The following is an 18,519-nucleotide window of genomic DNA, read 5'->3' on the forward strand; positions in this document are numbered from 1 at the left end:
CAGACGTCTACTCTGCGTTAGAATATCATATCTTGAAATTAATATGAAAATTCGTCTATCTATTTACATCTGAAAATAGTTAAGATTCAAATATCAACACCTACAAAATAGTTTATGTGCGATCGACACAATTATTTCGAATTTCGAATATAATATTAGTTCTGTTAGACATAATAAATCACAACATAATTATTTCTTGACAAAAAACTGGAAATAAATTGCTCGTAAAATTCGCTGCTACAACTCCTCGCGAATTTCGATGAACGCATTAATGAGGATAAGCATATTAATTTAAAATAAATTAAAACATAGACTGTTTCTTCTTAATTTGGAAACTTACCAAAAAAATCATATCAAATCATTAAATTATCAAGGAATTTGCTTCAAATTATTTTAATAGTTTTATCAGGGTTTGATTTAATTATTAGGTTAACACAAAATATTTAGGCGAGTAACGAGATTTTGTGGCCATGTTTGGAAAGGTCAATGTCAATGTTGATTTGTTCTCTTCATGTTTAACATATCACGATTAAGTTAATTAGATTACAATTAAGTTAAATACATTTTTGTTTGAGATGTTTAATCTGGAGTCAGTTTTAACACAAATAAAAGTTGAACATAATTGGATCATTAATTCCCTTTTATTAATATATATAATTGGATAATGTAATAGTTGCTAATAAAATTAAAACTACCGATAATGATAATGTTCTTATAACTGTGTTAAATATTGTAAAATATTCAAAAGGAATTAATGGATGATCGTATTACCGTGTCCCATTTTAACTAATTAGGACTTATCTGGACCTACTAATTAAAATAAGCCTCAAATTTATTAGATATTAAGTAGCGTTGGGAATTATCGACTGAAAACCATGGAAACAGTCGATAGTCGCAAAACAGTCGAAACAGTCGATAGACAAACAACTAGCTACTGAAAATGGTAATTACTATTTTCTAGTGCTGGGAACAATCGACTGAAATCGACTATCGACTGTTCAGTAGTTGACTACTTTTTACTATCGACTATTTCAGTCGCTATTTTTGGTTCGACTGTTTTTACTAGTAACTGTTTCCAGTCGCTATTTTCGGTCCGACTGATTTTATTACTATTTACTATCGACTGTTTCAGTCGTTTACTTTCAGTTACTATTTTCGGTTCTACTAGTTCTTTCGACTGATTTTTAACGTTCTGGTCTTCCGTCCGAGCCGCAACTTTGAAAGTAATGCGCCGAATTTATTTTTATATTTTATTTTTATAACAGAAAATACTTAAATAGATAGAATAATTAAAGGAAATACTTTTTTAATAAATTTTCACGATTGTTGTCCAAACCTCTTGTTTGTCGACACCCTTTTCCTAAAATCTTGAAAACTAAAATTAGATTCCAAAGGTTTCAAAAATTGCATAGATCCAAAAGATTTGAAGAATTTTTTACAGTTGCAGTTGTTAAATTTCTTTTAATAATATTAACCGTAAAGAGGTGAATAAAGTATATTAAATATTTGTAATAAATACATTTTCTGATAGGAAAACTCTTTAATATATCTCTTATAATTTGAAAATTTTAATATTCAACAATTTATTTTGTTGGCTATTAAGAAGAGCACCACAGTTTTTATTTGTTAACGAATGGACTATCTTAACAGAATGTGTTCAACTTTTAAGGCCCATTAGCAAATAATAACCACCAAGTTATTTAGTGAAAGATATCCCAACGATGTCTTTAATTATACTGTTAATAAGAGGACTGCAACATTCCATCAAATCCAGGATTTTAACAAGTGAATGGGGAAAAAATGACAAAATTGTATATTAGATGTCATCAATAAAAGACTGGCAATTTGAGAAATTAATATGATATGCGGGAAATTCGCATTTTTAGAACTTAGATTTAAAAAGCAGGATTTGGTATTGCAAATAATGCTGAGGCGATACAAAAAGTTATTACAAAAGAGTTATCTTCCATTCTATCTTCAAAAAATACAAATATAGATCCACAACTCAAAATTTAAGACAAAACTACTGACCAAGAATGTATTGATATCTGGAGATATGTTTATAAAAAAAAAATGGCTAGAATGAAAGAAATAATTACTCCAAGTACTGCAGCAACTTTACAGATTTAGCAGTATTTGGAAATTCCATTTCTTGGGCGTTTAGAAAACCCATTGGATTTTTGGCAAACCCATAAAATGAAACTACCTGAATTATATCAGTTACACGTAAAATATTCCTCTATACCCGCAACATATGTCCCCTGGGAACGAGTTTTTTCAAAATCTGGGCAAATAATTAACGATTGAAGAAATCGCCTTACGGGAGAAAGGTTGAACATGATGATATTCACAGTAATTCAAAAATATTTCCGTTCAAAAATAAATAAAACTTTTATTTAAAAAGGGTCTGGTAGATATTGTACGATCATTTTTAGGTTCATCATGGATTAGATTTTTCAATGATTAGGTATATGTTTACATTTTATTTAGTAGTTATTGGTTATTGAAAATCTTTAGTTTTTAGGTTTTATTTAAGTTGTATTGTACGATTTATATTTATTATGCTATGTTATTTAAAAATAGCAATTAATATATTAAAACAGGATAAAATATTTGTGATGTTATTATTCCATTCATTTTTATACATCCACAGAAGATTCAGTATAAAAGTAATCCTAATTCCTTTACAATTATATTATTTATTACATGATAATAGAAATTAGTATTTTTTTTCCTTTTCTTTTTTAAAGTTATCAGGTGAATGAATATATATACCTCTCTGTCTCGCTTATACTACCATTGGAGAATATAAAGACATTTAAAATTAACTGCTCCAAGCATTTATCTCCGTCCTTTCCTATCTCACATTTTATACAGACAAGAATTCGTACATTTTCGTCTGACATTACGAATGACAGAAAACAGTCGAAACGTACATTTGCCTGAAGATAGTAATTACTATTTTCAGTCGCTATTTTTTTGACTATCGACTGTTTCGACTCTTTGGCGACTATCGACTGTTTCGACTGTTTTCAGTCGATACTTCCCAACGCTACTATTTTGAGTCAAATGCACGGTTCGACTTTTTTTTAGATTCGTAATGTCAGACAAAGATGTACGAACACATTCCTGTATAAATTGTGAGATAGGAAAGGACGGAGATAATTACTGGGGCAGTTAATTTTATATGTGGTTATATTATCCAACGGTAGTATAAGCGAGACGGAGATGTAAAAATTCCTTCACGAACTAACTTTAAAAAAGAAAAGGAAAAAATTATTACTGAATACTATTATAATAATAATACATAACATGCAATTTATAATTTAATTTTAAACGAAGTAGAAATTATTTTTATATTTAAATGTTCTCTGGCTGTGTAAAAAGGAATGGAAATTTTCTATAGAATGGAATAATACCTCACAAATGTTTTATCTTACTTTAATATATGTTAATTGATATTTTTAAATATTATAGCTTAATAAATATAGACAATATAATAGAACTTAAACAAAAACTAAAAGCTAAACATGTACAATAACCATAAATATTATATAAGAATTAAACATATACCTAATCATAAAAAAACTATTTCATGATATAATTAAAAATAATCTGAATGAAGTGATATAAATAATTTATTTATTATTGAACGGAAATATGTTTTAACAAAAATCGAGAGAGTAATCGAAATATTACCTATTATTGCCAATTATATACAATTTTAATGTTTTTACTCCATTAGATTAACAATCTTGAGAAATATCGTCACAAAAAAATATAATATTAATATACAATATATTGTTACTTACAAGCAAACTACTAAAAAATCATAAAGCTACATATATTACATATAAATCTATGTAAGCAGAAATTAGGTACATTTTTGTTAAGTTCGCGGTTAAGACGACAGAGCCAAAAGTACGACTGAAAGAGTCAATAGTAAATAGTAACAAAATCAGTCGGAACGAAAATAGCGACTGAAAACAGTCTACTGAATCAGTCACTGGTAAAAAGTAGTAAAACCAGTCGAACCAAAAATAGCGACTGAAACAGCCGATAGTCAATTACTAAACCTTCGATTGTCAATTTCAGTCGATAATTCCCAACACTAATATTAAGTATACTGACTTGCAAGTCTCTCGTGACGTGCATTAACTCTTGTTCTCGTGACGTTACATCCTTGCCTATATATATAAAGCCTTGAAAAATACATGGGTATATTATATAACATTCATGTGCACATCAGACCACTAGATTGACCGCAGACATTCACTTCGCCATGAAGAAAAAGCACAAGCTCTGCGCGGTCTTTTTAGACCCAACAAAAGCGTTTGACAAAGTTTGGCACGACGGCCTAATACACAAAGCCATCGAAGCAGGTACCCGAAGACCTGATAATTTTACTACGTTCCCTTTTGTCGGATAGATTCTTTCAAGTAAAGATCGGTAATACACTCTCTAGTCCTAAATCAGTCAAAGCAGGAGTCACCCAAGATTCCCCATTAACCCCAGCATTATTCAACCTCTTCATGTCAGACATCCCAATGAAGAAAGATGTGGAAACCGCCCAATACACGGATGACGCAGCTTTCTTCATCGGTTCCCGTTCTGTAGATGCCGCTCAGAGAAAAATTCAAATCCAATTAAATGCCACAGTCCAATGGTTAAATTTCTGGAGGTTACAAATCAACCTCCAAAAAACCCAGGCCATAATCTTTCACAATCAGAGAGACATCTGCGCCTACCAGCTGAGACTGGAAAACGTCTCAATCCCGTGGCAGCAAAAAGCCACATATCTCGGCCTCATCTTACAAACAAACAATATAAACTTCTCAGGCAAACTCTGAACGCGCCATGGTTTCTCAGAGATACCCAAATTCATCAGGAAACTGACACACCAGAAGTAAGACGGTTCGCTTTCTCCTTATACAAGAAATTCCATGCAACCTCAGCTCTCTCCAACAATTCCCGCATCATATCCATGTCAGAAGCGTTCCCAATCAGGTAACCCCGAAGACTATTCCCCCAAAAGCGGTTCTTCAAGCCGCCAAAGCTTCCCATACCCCAAAATAAAGCGCCTTCACGGTAGTAAGCAGGCTTAATGTTGATCATTAAAGTTCGAATCCCAAATTAAGAATACTTTGTTCAATAAACTTTAGTTAAAAAAAAGGTTGGTTAAAAAGAAGGTTGCACTAAAACATCAAATCAATTAGTAACCCAAGGCACCCTAAACAAAGTTCTACGATTAATTACCAATGCTTATCGCTACGTAACCAACGATGACCTCGAAATCAAATGGAATCACGAAGTGATTCAAGATTTCGTCTTAAAACATGAAATAATGTCGCTAAATCACATCAACGTGAAGCAATGCAGCTACTGGACAACACACAGGAAATCAGAAGATTAAAGGGAGCCAAACCACACGAACATGTTTAATGTCTCAGTGTATTTATAACTTTAGCTTAAGTAGATTAGTTTTATTTTAATTTGGGAAATACACACATATTGTATTAATCCCGTACTCGCCTTGCTTGTGTATTAATGCAAGTAAAACAGAACAGTAGTAATAAATTAATTTGTAAATTAAGATTGCACTAAGCATATTTAATGTAAGATGTATTTAATTAAAAAAATAAAAAATAAATTTTTAAAATAATAAAAATATTTTACAATTTAATATTACATGTATTATTTTTTATCGATAAAAAAATTGGGAAAAAATCATCATAATATAATAAACCCAATCATGTTCTGTAATTTTTTTCTCGACTAAACTTTGACAACATTTGCATTTCATGCGGACGAAAATCTGACGATAATCCCATCGGAAAAATAAAATACAGATAAATAAATGATGCCAGTGCTACATTTCAGAAAATATCTGTTGATATGTGATTTTTATGTGTTTGCTATAGCAATGTTGTGATAATAATATTTATCCTTTTAAACATGCAGGTTATTATCATCTATGTTTAGTACTTAAATTGATTTTGTTTTTTTTTTTCGCTAGTTCTATTAAATTTGACTCTTAAAATTATCCTTCGCCATTTATTTTGAAACAACTTAATCAAGATTTTATGTTAAAATATTTCCTAAAAATTATATAATATGCTAATTACTTTATAATGATCGAACATCTATCATACTAGTCCATTCTAACTGTTTATTTAAATCACGAAGGCTTAGTTATAAAGTTTTGTCAACAATATTTATAGATAAACAATGAAACGATGATTTTCGTCTACCACATAATGGCGTTTGTAGGATTTGCGAACTTATCGGGGAAATATAAAAATTTATTAGATCGTTAATAAGGATTAAGCGTGAATCACAATAGGATTGGCATACGAATTTATTCGATCAAATTAACAAATCAAATATTTTATTGTCTGGAGATGAATCACCTATAATCTCGGAGTTTTTTTATTAACAAAAAAAAACTTAAATTAAGAGGACCGTAGATGTCATCAGTTCATGGAAATATATCTTATAATATTGCGGTTAATTGAGCTGGGGATATTGCCCTTTAAAAAAATTATGTTAGTACACATGTGTGTATTCTATGGACTTAGTTATGATGAATTTAATTGAGTAACCCAATTGATTGATCGAATCAGGATATTATTGATAAAAGCAAAATGTTTCTTAAGGAAATCATTTATGTTTAATAAGTTATCTTACTGAAGGCATATACGACTTCTATAGTGTCGGTTATAACATTGGGATTGATATCAGCATTCATTTACACAGCATTCATTTGAGTCGCTTTTTCCCTTGCCGTAACTCAAATTTCCAATTTAGGGAAAGTATTAGTATTCGAATTTCTTGAACTGAAGCTGTTCAATTCGTGAAAATTCTCGTATCGATATGACATCGAAAGTATGACAATAATCGAACAAACATTTCCGCAATTCTTCAGCTTTTCAAAAATGTACGCCATCCAAGCCATGCTATATCGATCTGAATAAGTCGTAAATAAGAGGTACTAACTCTGGCTAGTACGCTGTGTACGGTAGAACTACCGATTGAACATATTTGCTTCGTCACAACTTTGCAACGTGTAGGCGAACATCGTAGTACAAATTTGAGAATTTGTGTCTTTTATTCGCTATTGCTGCTCTTTGTAATTTGTATACAATATGCAGAATTGACGTCCTTATATATCTGCAATAACAGTTTTATTCGGTTTTATCCAGCTCATAATATCATCATAAGCACAACAATACTTTGTGGCCACGAATATTCTGCTTCGGTGTCGATGTGGATAGCTTTCCTGGACTAATCCATCGTTTTGAGGTGACCAATCCTTCTATAAAATGGCAGTTGGCCTCTTTTCTCAATTGAGGGAAACGCTCAAATTTCAAAGGCACATACAAAAATTTTACATATTTTTTTATCTAAAATAATCAGAAATTGTGTAAAATGATATAGCTGAGTTAATGTGACGGAAAATCGGCACGGCACCAACTTCAAAGTTATCAGTAGGTAATAGCTAAAATAATATTATAAATAGCCGGTTTGGTGGCGCAGTGGTAGAGGCGATGGGACGGTCCTCCTACTGTTGCGATAGCCGCGGGTTCGAATCCTGCGGTCGTAAATTTATGTTTGTGATTGTTTAAAATGTGTGAATTTTCTAGGCAAGAGTTTAAAATCCGACAAGGAAAATAATCCTAGTCGCGCCAGTAACGAGGCTGGGTAAGACCGGATGTCTTCTGGGATGATTTCTAAAGTTGCTCACTCGCCAGTCGGTAGGCTTAATGCTGAGGATCGTGGTTCGGAGTCCACGTTAAACTTTAGGCCCAGTCCAGATAAACCCATAGTTGGTAAAAGGAGACTTTAAAATATATATAAAAAAATATTGTAAATAGTTGGTTTAGGTTAGTTTTAAGCTAAGTTATGTGTATATAGTAGAAAATAAAATACGTGTAGTTGGTAGGTTAAATAAGGATTTTGTATATTTTTATTTAGTTATTACAACGATTATTATGTTCATATTTTACTTTAAAATGTTTTGTTTTTATATAAGTTTGGTTATTTTTTTATTTTTAGTGAGTTCCTTATTTATTTTTTTAAGTCGGATCAATTTTTTGTTAAAAATATTTTATATAGAGAAATATAAAAACCATCGAATTTAACTGGCAATTTGGGTTATTTCACCAACATATACTAATAATGAAAATACATACAAGCGGCCAATATATTATTACATATTGACTTGAAGTCCATAGATTAAGATCATATCAACTATCTGAAGAAGAAGCAAGAACGCCAGCACACAAGACTTGGTAAACAAAACCCTACGGAACCAACAGCAGCAAAAATTTATTGGTTACAAACAAAAATCTCTCATCGAGCGCTGACTAAAGGAGGATGTTCATGAAAATGAAATATTGATCATGAACTGGCTTAATTTGAAACAGAACTCAGAAAGTACATAGACTAAAATCATTTTTTCTATAAAAATAGAGATTGAACGTAAGAGGACGTTATACTGATCTTCCTCCATCGTTCCACAACAAAAAAACACCTTAGAAGGTCAACGAGATAATATTTATCAATTTCAAGACAAAAATGTACTTTTTAATAATAATTATACTATTTGGAGTGTGAACTAATTTGAGAATTTTACAGAGAGACAGAAATAAACTGTACACCACACGCAGAAAAGCAGCAAACGAGCTTTGCAGCTTGACCAAACTTGAATCTGTTTTCTAAAATGCTTGGATATTTATTTTGAAAGTCCCCTTTAACCAAAATGTTAAAATAATATCGTTTTTGGATACGAATGTTGTCACGCAGTGTCCAACATTTGAAATTGGCGAAGACATATTTATTCTTAAACCATTATCTTCGCCCTTTTGTTACAATCTGAACTCAAATAGTATTTAATTTAATTGACAGTAAGTAAGTAAGTGAGAGTTTTATTTACTATTGATGTCAGTACTAAAACGCGTATGTTGCAAAATATAATTTAACATTTCCACAATAAAAATATATATTAAATAAAATATTTTTAACATTTAAACGCATAACTAATTTGTTCTACGCAAATAATTGTAATTTAAATGGAAATCCGATGGGAGCCACTGTCAAGGTCTTTCGGGTTTATAAACCTCGCGTTACATAAATCGATAGCTGCCTAACTAAATTAAGTTTTAAAAACTTCTCTAATGTAGTTACATAAGGCAATTTATAATAAAATGCACAATGTATGTATATTTGCACGATATTATATAATGGCTATCTATGCTACATTGTTCAATAAGTTTGTAGAGCATTATATTTAATCAAAAAATTTAGTTTAGTTATTTTAAAATATTAAGAGACAGCAGCTGTGCTTACCCTATATGCCTTTTTCACCCCCTCTAAGTAAATCTATAGCTGCATCCCTCTGATAAGTACATAGATAAAAAAAAAGAGTTCTCCTAGTAGCATTATGAGGAGAATATCAGATCGCACTGTTAGTTCTGTACACTTTTGACATTTCAGAAAATGTTTTCGTAGAAAACGATTTTTATCAAAGCAGTATATTCATTAAATAATGAATTTATTAATAACACTAATCAAAAAGAAATAAAATAATTAACCAATGATATATTTAGTGTAAAATATAATTCAAGTAATAATTAAATAATCGAAATTAAATTTTCAATATTTATTACTTTTGGTGATTTATTTAAAAAATATACTGCCAAATTTTTATACATTTTAGAAAATTAAGCTGATGCTACTTCTTCATATGTCCATTATAGGTTTTCATTGCAATTATTTAAGGCTGTCGATTTTGATGTCAATGGCAAAAAATAGTTTGAAGACACAAAAACTTAGGTCAAATTCTTAAAGAGGAATATTGCAACTGCTGATTCAGCAGTTTTCCGGTATTTATTTGAAATGGAAAGGATTTGTAAGTTTCATTGCACACTGAACCGGAATATTGCAGATATTCTGCTTGATCTAGAGCTGGATCAGCAAGGCATTGCAAAAGTTGTGAAGGATACACTGTTCCGATGATATTTTGGTGCCCATAGAGTACGCATCAGGCCTAACGCCTTCCGAATACTATTTGTTCAAGTCGATGGAAAAAATGAAGAGAGATGGGAAAAATAAGTAGACAATGTTGAAAAATATTTTGATGAGGATTATTTTGTACCAATTCCTTTCAATCAAAGTGAAAAAAATCATTTAAAACAACATTGATAAAATAAAAACATTTCAAGTCATTTTGTTTTTATTGTTTAAGATAATAGTTATTCAGACTTGTGATTGACCTTGTGATTTTTTGTAGCACTTGTCAACAACCAACTAAACACTGAAGTAAGGGAAACTTTCTTAAACACTTTATCTTAACTAGAAGGTTCAACTAGTCAACTCGGTAGTAGTCAAATAGATGGTACAAGCGTCGTATTGCACAAATAGTTACTGGTTCGTATTTAATGTATGTGCGATTGAAATGTCTATAATTGTCTTATAGGCAGGAGAAAAAAGAAGAAAAGCGTAAAATCTGGCAATGAATATCGATAAAGATCGAATCACGTTAGGTGGGTTGAGATTTGATATATTCTGGGATAGGCAGCTCCCCAATTCGTAGGTTTAAAAATTCGGAAATTATATTAAGCTGTTTCTCGAGTGTACGATATTATGGATGCCATATGACTCTGACAGCAAAATATTGTTTCCAAATGTATGGTGAAATTGCCAAAAACTTGGATGAAATACAATTTCTGAGAGTAGCTAGGACCTAGTTTCTTAGAAAAAAGATATAAAAATCACAATATTTATGTACATCAATTTTGCAATGTAGCTAAGACTAATTAAAATGTAGCGTCTTCATTATAATTACCAGACGGGTCGCCATGTAAGTAGCAACGAACCAATTTGGCGTATCTCTTCATATGCGATCCATGAAAGACATCCTACAGTAGTCCATTTAGTAGTCCATTTAGAAAATGGTCAGGAGGAAAATAGTCGAGGATTCGAGATTGTCAAGGATCTCAATGCAACCATTCACAATTTTCTTTCGGGACAGTTGGTTTCCTTCAAATCGGTCGACACTACCTCACAATTTGCAGTTAAAAGCAGGGTCAGTTGTCATCATGCTGCGTGACAATCAACCTCGACTGTACGATGGAACAGAACTGGCTGTGAAAAAGATGATGAATAACTTCATTGAGGCAACAATCATAAAGGGAAGATACAAAGGAGAGAATGTCTTGATCCCGCGTAGACCGATGGTTTCAACGGATTTACCATTCGATTTTAAACGTTTACAATTTCCAATACGTCTGGCCTTTGCGATGACCATAAATAAATCTCGAGGCCAGTCGTTGGAAGTTTGCGGAATCAACTTGGAGTTTCCCGGTTTCGCTCATCCTTTCACAATTATACGTCGCGTGTTGGTGCGTCGGAAAACCGTCATCTTTGTTTATTTACGCACCACAAAACAAATCAAAAAATATAGTTCATCAGAAAGCTTTAAATTAATTAACAAACTATCTCATAACTGTCTGTGTCTGTAAATATATAACTGAAACCTTATGGATAGCCAGTATTTCAAGAAAAGTCTGTTTTTTAAGAATGAAACATCATGTGTAATTAATCGAAAATAATAATAAAAATTCATTCATACCGATCATTTTTTTTTATTAATTACGGATTATTAGGTCCTTTTTTTATCGATTGAAGCCGTACGAAGTTTACCGAATAAAGAGGATAAAAGTCTACAGGAATAAACTTAATGTGCATAGAATGTTTCTTATAATTAATGTTTGTTTATTGTAAAAATAATAAAGTTTTACGCTGCTTGTAAAATTTTGTATAAAATTATTAAGAATAAAATTTGTATTATAAAATAGCACTTCCTGTAGTAAAAACTGAATCATTGCAATCAAACACAAAAAGATTATAACGAGATATGATATAAATTTCGGATCGAATACCATGTTAATGATTCGTTTGTTTTTATTCTAGACACTAGCAAATCGAGCAGGTCGCATCAGATAAGACTGTTTCAAGGAAATTCACCTCTTACGAACGAAGAGCGATCCAAAGATATTTTTTTATTGTAGTAGAACGTTAAATTATCGCTGAGGTCCTTTTTCTAATTAATCAACGAAACAGTTAAGTTCTGTGGCAATAAAAGTTCGACTACAGGCTAGATAATGTTCATAAAATCGACATAAAGATTATGTCTTTTGCATTAATTTTATAATTAGTCAGTTAATATACATGACATTTGATAAATTTATTACTCTGTACTGTAACTGACATTTATATCAGTAAATGTTTTAGTTATTGCATTCAACTGCAAACTCGCCATTCTGACCTTAAAATTAAATTTTTCAATTAAAATTTATTACATTGTTATGATATTTCGAAATTATTATTTTTCTAGAATTACTAATAGATTAGAGTCTATAATATTAAGGTAAAATAACAGTTGTAGTGGCTAAATAACACTGTTTTAAAGTTGTTAAAATAATTCGTAAAATATGTTTTAAATAAATTGAACCGACTTCAAAAAATAAATAGGGAACTCACCAAAAAGTAAAAAATAATGAAATAAAGATTTTTGTCACAAAAAAAAACACTTTAATATAAAATCTGTATAAAGCAATCGTTGTATAAATATAATTGTTGTAATAATAACTAAATAAAAATAAACATAAAACCTTACATAACCTATCTACTTGTCGTTGATCCTGTATTATTTTAACTGCCAACTGACCAGTTTCAAGTCAGTACGAATAACAAATTAGATTATTTTTGTATTGTTTGGGCCTCGATTTCCAGTACAGTTCTCGGTACAGCTCAAAGTGGGCTCCGAACAACGGTCATCGACGTTAAGCCTACCGACTGGTGAGTGACCAACTTAGAAATCATCCCAGAAGACATCCGGTCTTACCCAACCTGGCTACTTACGTAACTGGGATCATTTCCCTTGTCGGATTTTGCACTCTTACCTAAGGCAATCACAAACATAAATTTACGACCATTCCCCAACAGGATTCGAACCCGCGACTATCACAACAGTATTTGGACCGTCCTGTCGCTCTTACCACCGCCCACCCAAGCCGATTCGATCCATAGTTGACAGAGAAATCGGTGATAACTTAAAATTAACATTAACAACTTAAAATTGTGTGTCAATTATTAATATAAAGAAATTAATATAAGAAAGAACGCTTTTGAAGCCTATAATTATTATGGACCCTCTGTATTAGGGAAATCAAATTTTTAAAAAATATTCAGTACCGTAATAAATCTAAATGCATATAGATGATGCTATATTTGTCTATGATATAAAATGGATTGTTTACAACTTTATAGCGAAGCCTGAATATGTAAATTCTATTTGCAGCACCAATTAAGAGCAGATCAAAAATTGTTTTCCTTAGAATAGAGAGTTATCAAGTGAGATTTTATATATTGATCAAAAATTGTTTAAATAAAATGTGTTTTTTTTTAAAGTAATAGCAATCTAAAAATTTATATTATGAAAATCTGTTATGTCTCCCAAAACTAATGAATGAGGCCAAAGGCAAAATATCGAAAATTTAACAGTGATATTTTTACCCAATTTTTGATACCATATAAGATCAGTATTACATTGAGAATACTAAGTACACGAACATGAATATGTGATGTATCTTCTATTAAAAACAATAAAATAATGAGTTTATTCGCCACGTTGGCGTTGAGGTTATTTGACAACCTTCAGAAATAACGTCAAAGATTTTAGTAGTTATTATTGGTTTTAAACAAATCGAAAAGAAAATAGCGCTGATATCATTGCGCCGGTTTACTATAATGATCGCTTATTTCCATGACGCTTATATTCAGAGTTTTGTACAAATATCGTTAACACACTAGCCTCACAAATTCATGCATAAATATTAAAATTGTATTATGACTAGTGTTGGGAATAATCGACTGTAATCGGCTATCGACTGTTCAGTAATTTACTACTTTTTACTATCGACTATTTCAGTAGCTATTCTTGGTTCGACTATTTTTACTAGTAACTGTTTTCAGTCGCTATTTTCGGTCCGATTAATTTTATAACTATTTACTATCGACTGTTTCAGTCGATTACTTTTAGTTACTATTTTCGGTTCTAATAGTTCATTTGACTGATTTTTAACGCTCTGACCTGCCGCCCTAGCCGCGACCCTAAAATTAATGCGCCGAATTTATGCTTATAAAGATTTATATGTAATATATGTTGATGCTTTTTTTTGTAGTTTGTTTGTGAATAACCATATATTGTAAATTAATATAACAGCATATTGAAACGCCGGTTTTCGAAGGCAAATTAAATTGTAAATGATAAATAGTAAGATACTTTTTACTAGCATAATAGGTAATACTTTGGACTGGTATAATAGGTAATTGTTTTTTGATAAACTTTTACGATTTTTGTCCAAGCCTCTTGTTTGTCGAAACTTTTTTAGAAAACCCATTGGATTTTTGGCAAACCCATAAATTGAAACTACCTGAATTATACCAGTTACACGTAAAATATTCCTCTGTACCCCAACATCTATCCCCTGGGAACGACTTTTTTCAAAATCTGGGCAAACAATTAACGATCGAAGAAATCGCCTCACGGGAGAAAAGTTGAACATGATAATATTCACAGTAATTTAAAAATATTACCGTTCAAAAATAAATAAAACTTTTATTTAAAAAGGGTCTGGTAGTTATTGTACGATCATTTTTAGGTTCATCATGGATTGGATTTTTCAATGATTAGGTATATGTTTACATTTTATTTAGTAGTTATGGTTATTGAAAATCTTTATAATTAGTAATTACTACTTTCAGTCGCTATTTTTTTGACTATCGACTGTTTCGACTTTTTTGCCACTATCGACTGTTTCGACTATTTTGAGTCGATAGTTCCCAACGCTAATTATGACGTAAATTAAAGCATTGATCTAAATAAAAATCTTTGAACTTGAATCTAAAAACATTTGTCACGTATAAATTTTCTTAAAAAAATTTGTTAAAATTTTATTTTCGTTTCTTGGATGCAAATATTGAGGAGGTATTTATTTGAATATATAAGATTAAATCCTTTTAGAATTAAATCATTTCCGTAACATTATATACGAAATTGGACTTATAATACAATGACATAAAACTTCGATGAATGCATTATATCTGCTGGTTTACAAAATAAAAAATATGTAATTAACAATAATTGTAGAGCATCAGAATATAATTTCAATTTGCCAATAATTTTAGAGCTCTCTTTTAAAAATAATTTTGAGGGACTTTATCAATTTTAGAACTGTGTATTTAAGTTACTTTTCACTGTGTTTCATATATCGTCATTCACTTATTATGAAAACGACAGCTTTTCTGCTTGGTATTAGGAAAACTCTAATTAATTACTCAGTTAAGATCAGAATAATATAATCATTTTTATTAGTTTTTATTACAGTATTGAAATAGTTTTGTTCTTGGAATAAAATAGATATGTGAGAAGCTTGACTGTTTTTCTTTTGTAGCTTCTTTCTTCCTGCATCTGGATGATGAAATTTCTTGAATATTTTTCCTATTTTGACATGTTTGAGATTTATCCAGTTAGATTTTAAAAATATTAAACGAGAAATGAAATTTTTGTACACATGAAAAATTTTTACTTGCTAATACAAGAAAATGTATGATATTATTTTGATATTTGATTATGCGATAAATATTTTTGGCTGCAGCACCAAAACCAACAAAGTAGCCTTTCGGCTGATGTATGAGACGTCCAACTAACAGAAGTTTCAATCTTGAATATGTAAATTCAACTGTTATACTTGGTGATGGTAATGTTATAACCTGGTCATAAAGACAGATTATAAAAAAACAAAAGTATTAGAAAAGAGTATATTATGAAGATACATTAAAAACATCTTTTGTTTTGGAAATTTTAATATAACAATAACTTCCAAACAGCCAAATCCGAACTATACTTTTTACATAAAAGTTGATTTTTCATGTTGATATGGCCAATTGAGACAGCATATATTTAGACCTACTTGAAAATCTATGGGATCAAAGAGAAGAGATGTTACACATAATAGAGCGTAAATAATTGAATAAATATACAAACAAATTAAAATGTAACTTGTCTGCCACATACATGGAACCAATTTTTTTTATTTCGGTAATAATTTCATGCTTTTTCTGCAATAAATGTTAACTAACAAAACCTAATCAATAGTTATTTCCACGATTACCTTTTTCTATCAACTTTTGTTGCCTTTACGCTATATTTATTATCATCTTGCCATTCCCAATGTACCATTCTGGAATATCCACACCTCATCTAAATAAAGAAATTGTTAATTGTAAATTGTTAATAAGTTCCATTAAACCCATTCGTTGGTTATCTTTACACCACTTAAATCCTATATTACCCAACAATGTATGAAGGGATATTCAACATCCCCCAAATAACAGCATATCTTTCAGTTTTTTATGGTTACTTTCAAGACTAACTACTTTCTCTGAAAGTTAGTGTTTTTATATATTTCGTACATTTGAATTATGATACAGCTAACATCAAACTGACCTTGATTCATCACCCGTTTCGCATAAAGACGGTTTCCTTTTGGTAAATTTAAAGTTATATTGTTTTTTATTTTTTGATGTATTTTAGAGACTTTGTCCGTACTATTATTTCGGGCAGCTGCGATACGCTAAAATTATTTTCAATAAAAACCGCGGCGATTTGAAAACCATTAAAACGAAGCCTTAAAAGAACCTTTGCCGCTTTATAATCCCTAATTGTAATCATAGAATAAATAAACTTAGAAGGGCATCTCCTATGTTAACATTGGTTCCAAGTTACGCTTGGAATCCTAGTGTGAGGGCGCTTACGCATGCGCCGTATGACCGTTAGTTACGGCGGGATATTTAAGAACGTTTAGCGGGAATTTTAAAAATTAGAGCGAGAAATTTAAAAATGTATAGTAAAACATTTTAGCGGGAAATTTAAAAAAAATCGTTTAATTTTACTGGGAAAATAAAAAAATAAATATATTTAAATATATGTTATTGATATATTACAATTACATTAATTTTCCTTGACCCCTACTCAAAACACGTAATCCACTGATGTTATATTCTCTCTAATATTTAAAACAAACCTAAAACAAACATTAAAATAAGATAATATAACTATCAATGGTTCTGTTGTATTATTTTTTAGAATCGAATAAACTAACAACCTACCTAAATTGAGGTACGTTTTATGAAATATGACAACTGCAGTTCGGTCTATACAGTCAAGTTTCAGAACTATCGACCAAAATTAGAGGTTACTACTACAGCAGCAAAAAAGAACCTTATTCAGTATCTGCATTAATGTTCTTTTAAAAGGCAAGCAGAATATCTTCGATAACCTGATCGATAATATATCCTCTGCCGCTGCATTTCAATAAGGATAAAGCCATTTGTTTTTCATCCAACCTGAAACGAACTGATGGAACAGGCCGGGTTATCTGTAAATGAACATATACATTTCAAATTAGCACCTTTATTCGATAGTAATAAACATAAGTTTCTTTTTATACTTACTTCTGGGTCTTGTTGGGGTAGAAGAATCTCCTATATATCTATAAGCCTCAAAAAACTTATGTGATTTAATATTGCCATTGGGGGCAGATGTTCCTTGTCTTGTAGTAAAGGTAAAGAATCTCAATAAATATTGCTTAATTATTTCAATGCAATAAATCATTATTATTTAACAAAATATTTACTATTTAAATTACTAGTAGGAATTACATCTTGCTTCAGCCACGGCTTTCCACATTTTGGTCTATAGTCTTCATCTTTAAAATGAAAACAAACTTTCCTGGACCTACATAGGAGATCATAAGAGATCCCCTTAAGGTTTTCTTTTTATTACACTAATAAATTAAAAAACACGCAATAATCTAAAGTAATTGTCAAATATATATAAAAACACATACCGAAAAACTTGACGTAAACAAACAATACAAATTATATCACCTAAAAATGGCCGTTAACTGCTTAGGTTAGAATTATTAATACTGAGGCCGAACGAGAGAGAAACACACATAAAACTGTTGCATTTTTCATTTACATTTGACAGCGTAACGCGGATTCCGAAAAGCTTAAAGGTGGGATCCGATTTTTCCATATAACTTTCACTTCTAAATTTCTTTATTCTATAGCTGTAATTTTTTGAATAATTTTGCGTTTGTTTGACAACCGGGCGACTTTGACAGGCTAGTTCGGTTTCAAGTTCGAACTTATCACACAGTATTTCATCTCTTTTTAACTAGAATAAAATAAGAAAGAAAATATCTGATTCTAAAACGAATTTACAAATTGCGACAGACAATACATAAAACATCTTGATGACGCATATACAAAAAACTTTAAATAGACTATCGTAACGTACCGCACCAATGAAAACTAACTGCGTAAACATGTCGAGTGCATTCGGACGCACTATCGCTTAACATGCAAAAAAAATTGCAAATCCAACTG

The 18,519-nt window shown here is 30.8% G+C and overlaps 2 long non-coding RNA genes across 3 annotated transcripts; both read right to left on the reverse strand.

The window, feature by feature from the left end:
• Nucleotides 1-17,021: 17,021 nt before the first annotated feature.
• On the reverse strand, nt 17,022-17,373 carry LOC143190246 (uncharacterized). The gene is made up of 2 exons (XR_013004195.1): nt 17,236-17,373; nt 17,022-17,150 (listed from the first exon to the last, which is right to left on the reverse strand). It is a non-coding gene; the product is annotated as an uncharacterized LOC143190246 (long non-coding RNA).
• LOC143190245 (uncharacterized) lies at nt 17,364-17,895 on the reverse strand. 2 transcript variants are annotated; one of them, XR_013004193.1, is made up of 3 exons: nt 17,763-17,895; nt 17,581-17,678; nt 17,364-17,504 (listed from the first exon to the last, which is right to left on the reverse strand). It is a non-coding gene; the product is annotated as an uncharacterized LOC143190245 (long non-coding RNA). The 2 variants fall into 2 exon arrangements; XR_013004194.1 differs by having other exon boundaries at nt 17,581-17,699; nt 17,763-17,883.
• Between the last annotated feature and the right edge of the window lie 624 nt (nt 17,896-18,519).

Source organism: Rhynchophorus ferrugineus, unplaced genomic scaffold (genome assembly GCF_030347505.1).
Source record: "Rhynchophorus ferrugineus isolate W39M unplaced genomic scaffold, kcgeb_rfMv2 rfM2, whole genome shotgun sequence".
Taxonomy (NCBI): Eukaryota; Metazoa; Arthropoda; class Insecta; order Coleoptera; family Curculionidae; genus Rhynchophorus; species Rhynchophorus ferrugineus.